Source organism: Tamandua tetradactyla, chromosome 14 (assembly GCF_023851605.1).
Source record: "Tamandua tetradactyla isolate mTamTet1 chromosome 14, mTamTet1.pri, whole genome shotgun sequence".
In the NCBI taxonomy this organism is placed as follows: domain Eukaryota; kingdom Metazoa; phylum Chordata; class Mammalia; order Pilosa; family Myrmecophagidae; genus Tamandua; species Tamandua tetradactyla.
In genome coordinates this window covers 42831922-42838670 of record NC_135340.1, presented here as the reverse complement: position 1 = coordinate 42838670, position 6749 = coordinate 42831922, and the positions used below count along the sequence as shown (strand labels likewise).

The following is a 6749-nucleotide window of genomic DNA, read 5'->3' as shown; positions in this document are numbered from 1 at the left end:
ATCTAATACTACCAATCTTCTTTTTGTTTCAAGAACATTCCACATTCTTACCCATTTGCTTGGACTTTCCAACTACCCTGACATCCCCTTGAGCATCTTCAGTTCATCAAATCACTGCTCAGAATTCCTAACTTTAGACAGGCCTTCTTGATGACTTTATCAAAATTACAGCCCAAAGTCCTTTCTCACTACCAGGCATAATTTTAGTGGTAGCAGTCACTACTGAAATGCTATAATACATATGTTTAGAAAGATGAGATTAACTTGCAGGTGGTCAGTTGTACACTTATATTCAAGGATACTTGGAACCATGGCACTGAGTTCTGGCCAGGGATGAGAAGTAGTAGTCAGTGGTTTATAATATGCTGCTTAAGGACAAAATCACCATCCAGGCACACCTAGCCCTGTTGTCCACCTTGTCTATTAGCAATGTGTAGATTGATGGTTTTTCCTGGTCTACCTGGTTACACAACCAAGTACTAGGGAGATATAAAAGATCCTTCAGTGAAGGAGGATCATGGATACCCTGAAATCAAGAACTATTTCTTATTTCTTGGTGGTTCACTGCCCTGTGCCATTGACGAAGGCATAGACAACTGTGCTTGCAAATCTTGGACCTCTGACGTGTTTTCTACACTCTCCTGCTACAACTATTTTTTTAATTGCTCTTTTGTAATCTAAAGCCTTAACTGAATTCAGGACTCATTTAATTTTTCAAGCTCTTGTATTTGATGTAATATATTGACTATTTATTGACCTATGTGTTTGCTATCTTGTTTGATTTCTTTCTTCATCTCTACAATTTATGTTCTGTGGCAGTGGTTGGGAAACCATGGTCTAATGGGGAAAATAGGGCCCAAAGTCTGTTTTTGGATGGCCCAATCATTAGGAATTGTATTTTCCCTTATAAAGTAATGCAAAATAAACCAAAGTGAAACACAACAAAACTGGTAAAATGTGCAGCAGAGACACACAGAGCCTAAATATTAACTATCTGGCATTTAGAAAAGATTTACCAACCCCTTCTTTATGTAAACAGATGGACTCGAGAGCAATGATTATCATATCATAGCCACTCAGTGAAATATGAGTGTGTAGGAGTATATGTATTTGTAACAGTTGAGTTTGAGAAGATCGACTATACTCCAAGGTTGTACTGCTTAAAAATTGAACACATAAATATTGAGAGAGCACATAATTTATGACTTTTCTTATTCATCGCATAGAAGGGAAAAAGAAACCATATTGGTTAAGATAAATAAAACTTGATTGCATGTCCTCAGTGGTTCATCTCTTGCCTATACTCTGTCCACTAAGAAGATTGTTCAAGTAAAATGATATAGTCTCTGCTTCCTAGGACTCATTTCCTGGGCTAACTTTTGTGCTCTATCATCCAGACTGTGTGACCATTGGCAAGTTGTTTTATCTCTCTGTCTCATCGCTCCAATCTCCTCCTCTGTAAAAATTGGTGTGGTCATTGTACCAGCCCATAGATTTATTGAGAAGATTAAATGAGTCATTTTATATAAAAGACATAGAACAGGACCTTGAAAAGTGCCTAACACGTCAGTGTTAGAACATTTAGACAAATGTTCTCACATTTAATGCCATCATCAAAATAAAATAAGTCCCACAACAAGTTTTACCAAGCTATAGGAACAGGCTAACCTATTCCTACAATAATTAGAATTTTAAAAAATTCTTCCACTTTTTTCTTATCTTTTATCAATACCTGCATATTACTGTGTTTTGTTTTTGATATTCCTCATTTCTTTACCACATTTATAGCACAGTAATGTCTATACCAGTCACCTGTCCTCCTGCTATATGACTAATTATTCAAGAGTCTAAAGAGGCTATTAGTTAAGTTCAAATCCTAAAGTTGTTTCTGATAATGGTTTAAGACTTTTCCATATTATTATTAGGAGATAGCATGTGAGAGAGTAATCAGAGGATCAAGTTTTCTGCAAAAATCAAAACCTACTGTACATTAGACAGTAATCAATTCTAATATTATGTCCTTCTGGGAGAGCAAGATGCCAAAAATTCAAACTCAACAAAAACTTGGATAAATAGGGCACTCTGCTATTTTCTAAGTTTTAAAAATTTCTCGATATCCTTAACCTTTCTTAACCTTATTCATAAAATTTCTTAAGTTAACAGAATATCTCATTGAGAACGTTTCAAAAGTAAAAACATAATGCCCCAAAATTCTTAAAATATTGCATTTTGTGCAGTGTTAAATAAATTGTAATTAACTAATAACAAAATTATACACCATGTATTTTATACATCATTTTAGAAAAATGCAGAAATATAGAATTTTGGGATATTATATTACTCAATAAATCTGAGCATATACATGTACCTTGAGGCTAGTACATGCTTGCTTCTTTAAATTTTCTTTCTTTTTGGGTGCATGACCCAGGAATTGAACCTTGTTCTCTACCATGAAAGGCAAGCATTCTACCACTGAACCACCCATGCACCCTTTTTCATTTTTTTATATCCTGAATAATATAACACACTTTTTAAGAAATAAAAATATTTATTTATTTATGTAAATGAAGTTTTAGATTCCATTTGGGAGACCCTAAGGAAAGAGGTTAAGAAGATTTAAACAACATTATATGGCCTGAAATTAGAAAGTTATAGAAAATCATAAGAAAACCCTTGATATGATGTATCAGAAATGCTAAAATAACGTGTAGTGGGTTTCCTAAGAAATTTTGGTCTCATACAGTGTTTTGGAGGTATAATTAGTGGAACTATCCCAAAGTTCTGGCAATGTGGTGCTCTCATAATTAGGGCCTGCATTAGGTGATTTAAAATGTATTTTAACTAAAAGCCTATATAGAAAAATAGTCATTTCTGAAGGTATCAATCTGAAAACATACTTTTAAAAGAAGATACACACCATGAATTATTAGGGGGAAAGAAGATATTTATGCCAGGATTCAGTCACCAACTCTCATCAAAAAGCATGGTAGAGGAGCATAAATCTTCTTGGAAATTACCCAGGTAATTTTTCATTACTTCAGAGACACAAACATGATTAAATACAAAATACAAAAGTGTGTAAATCAACGCAATAAGTTGCTATCCATAAATATCTTTTTTAAGTATTCACTTTGGCAAAGAATTTCTGAAAAGTGCTCTTCAATGTGTATGTGTTTTTTTTGAATAACTATTTCTAACGGCATTTCATTAACACCATTGTCAAAAATCATAAAGCTGTCTTGATGTGCTACTAGTTTCATGGTGCAGAGTTATATGCATTCTCATCTACATATGTCATATGTCTTACAGCATACATCACCTATGATACACCCAAAATATATCGGTTATCTCCATACTGTAGATATATGTTATATATATGTATATTATCACTCTAAATTTGGGTTCAAAAGAGTAGTCAATTTGAGAAGAAGGGAAATGTTCTTTTACCATTTATACATAAGTGACATTAAGCAAATATCCTAAATCCTAAAAAAAGGTTTTATTTTAAAAAGAAAAACAGGAAACAAAAAAACTAAAACATCCATATTAGAAATAAAAGAATGTTAAAATTGCTAACATGTATTCTGAGTTTTTTATTATCTTCATTACCCTTTCATTCAGGTTTCCCAATCAATCCTTCCTTTTAGGCTAATTGGTTTGCTTTAACATCACAGAGATTCCATTTCTGACAGTCAGCCAACAATTCTTAAGCGGCAATAATGTACTAATTTAATTTATTTCCAGGGAAAGAATATTTCCTAAGGCTGCAGAAACCTGGCCAGGCTTCAAGTACCTGCTCCTCAGTTTTGACATAGCTGCCTTCATCTCCTTGCCTCTTAGAGTGTAGATAACTGGGTTTAATATAGGAGTAAAGATGGTGTCGAAGACAGCAAGGACCTTGTCAACTGAATAACTACTGAAGGGTCACACATAAATGAAGATACAAAGACCAAAGAATAACGTGACCACCATGATGTGGGCAGTCAGCATGGAGCAAGCCTTTGCCATGCTGGCAGAGGAGCATTTCCTGACTGTGATAAGTATCACAGTGTAGGAGATGACCAGGAGGACAAAGGAACCCATAGAGAGAAAGCCACTGTTTGCAACTACTACTAGGCTGATGACCTATGTGTCTATGCAGGCCAGCTTGGTCACTAGAAGGAGGTCACAAAAAAACTATCCACCTGATTGGGGCCACGGAAAGGTAGGTTCACAGTAAAGGCTGACTAGCTAAGAGTATGGATGAGGTCAACACACCATTGGATGATGATCAACATAATGCACACGTGGCAACTCATGATTGTCATGTAGTAGAGAGATTTGCAAATGGCAATATAATGGTCATAGGCCATAGAAATAAGAAGCACCATCTCACCACCACCAAAAGATGAACAAAGAAATTCTGAACCAGACAGGATTTGAAAGAAATAGTCTTGTGCTCTATGAGAAAGTCAGCAATCATTTTGGGGGTAGTCAAGGTGGCAACATATATATCTGTAAAAGAGAGGTTTGCAAGCAGAAAGTACGTGGGGGTATGAAGGCGGGCATCTGAGGTCACAATGAGGATGATGAGAAAGTTTCCCAGGAGGACTCCAGTGTAAAGTAATAAAAATATGACAAACAAGAAAGGTTGGAGCACCTTAGAACTACAGAGTCCCAGAAACACAAATTCCATCACCCGAGAATGATTTGTCTCATGCATTGACTTTGGAAGGGACTTATCTTCACTCACCTGCATAGGAGAGAATACGATATCAATCAATGATGGAATATATATTTGATTGCCCTATTCTACTCACTGTTTTAGGATTCTGTTACTACGCAAATATATATCTGGATTTTTAGGTATCTGTCAGTATTATAGAAGTGGCCTAATGTCAATTAAAATGAGACAAAGAATATTAACAGAAATGCAAATTCTTCCAGTAAGGTGGGAAAATGGTTATGCTCAGTGGGGAGAGTTTCAGTCAGTTGGTTCATTCAGACAAATGATCATAAGAGGTCAAAGTCACTAATTTACAAATGAAAATCCATATCTGAAAAGTTCTTTTGACATCACAGAAATCCAGTCTCAGAATCTGCAGGGATACAATGTGATTTTCCTTCAGTAAATTAAATAAGAGTTCCTCTATAAAGGAAAAGTGTGCTCTGGTGACAGATAATTTGAATTTCCCAGGTTATTGATGACTAAGGGATGTTAGACTTAAAGACTGGAAGAACTACCTATGGCATAAGAAATACGAATAGTAGATATCCTTGAAGAGAGGAACAGGCCAAACGGAGGCTTGGGAAAGGCTTCTGAAGTACTGGTAATGTTCACAGTTTGGTAACCAACGACTTTGGTTGATATTTGGCTTCATGGGGGTGCCAAGAAAGGGATGGGACTTCATTTTCCTTTCTTTTTATAGGTTCTAATGACCTCCTTCCTATTCCTGTAAAACTTGAAGTTCTTTTCTCACTGGTAACACAATCATTTCTGGAACTGATTTTTATAAACAATATCTCCTTATAGAACTTAGCATTAATGGAAAGATAAATTTTACATTTTACTTTGCAATATAATGAGGTTATCTTAATAGATGAGGATTTAATTTTATCCTTAAGGATTTTCTACCTCATGGTAAAGGGTTTATGGGTAGAACAGGTGGAAGTTTCAGCTCACTTCTTTGCTTTAAAGGAAAATATGTTCTGAAGAATAAAAAGAAGGATGTGCTTATTTCCTCTTCTGTCACGGATTCCCTAGGTGAATTTTGGCAAAGTTCTTAAATGAAGACTTCCATTTTTAGAATGTATAAGGAAGGTTCTTGGCAACAGAAACACTTAAGTTTCCATCAAAAATAAATCCTTTCTTTTCTGTTCATTCCCTCTGAAGATTTTAAATACCTGCCTGGGTGCTAAGTGAGGCATTGATAGAGTAGTTAGCTTTATACCTTGCCACCTGAAAATAATTTACTGATTTCATAGTCCTATTTTTTGAGAAAAGATCATGTACCTTCATTCCCATCATTCCCAAACACTGTTTCCTAGCTGAAGCAACAATATTTTATCACTTAATAATGGATTTTTTAAAAAGTCAATTAAAGTCCCTACAAATGAGTAAAAACATAGCTCTAGGAATACAACATTATAGGAAAAATCACTGCAGTGTCTTCAGGCCATTGTATGACATTGAGCAGTTGATGTAGCTTTAATGATGATTTTTTCAGGTTATAATTTTAATTTTTCCCAATAAATAACTGTGCTCAAAGACTATATGATCATACATATTCAGAATTTATTTTCCCATTGCTTTTACTTTTTTCAAGAAAGGCCAGTTTTTCTTGTAATGTTTTAGAGGAATTATTGCATGCACAGAGAGATGTGCTGGATGACTCTTATGTCCCTTCTATAAAGACATCCCATAAAATTCCCTTCTCCCAACACTTTCTGAAATACTATGAATTGTAGGTAAAATGAAATAGGTACAATTTGTAGATATTATCAAACATTATCAGTTCAAATGTTTTATTTTATTTTATTTTACTTTTTTATTAATTAATGGAAAAAAAGAAATTAACCCAACATTTAGAAATCATACCATTCTACATATGCAATCAGTAATTCTTAACATCATCACATAGATGCATGATCATTGTTTCTTACTACATTTGCATCGGTTTAGAAGAACTAGCAACACAACAGTAAAAGATATAGAATGTTAATATAGAGAAAAGAAATAAAAGTAATAATAATAGTAAAAAAACAAAACA

At 34.4% G+C, this 6749-nt stretch overlaps 1 pseudogene; it reads right to left on the bottom strand.

Annotated features, from left to right (window-relative positions):
- Positions 1 to 3729: 3729 nt before the first annotated feature.
- On the bottom strand, positions 3730 to 4759 carry LOC143655382 (olfactory receptor 4K15-like; annotated as a pseudogene).
- Positions 4760 to 6749: the final 1990 nt, after the last annotated feature.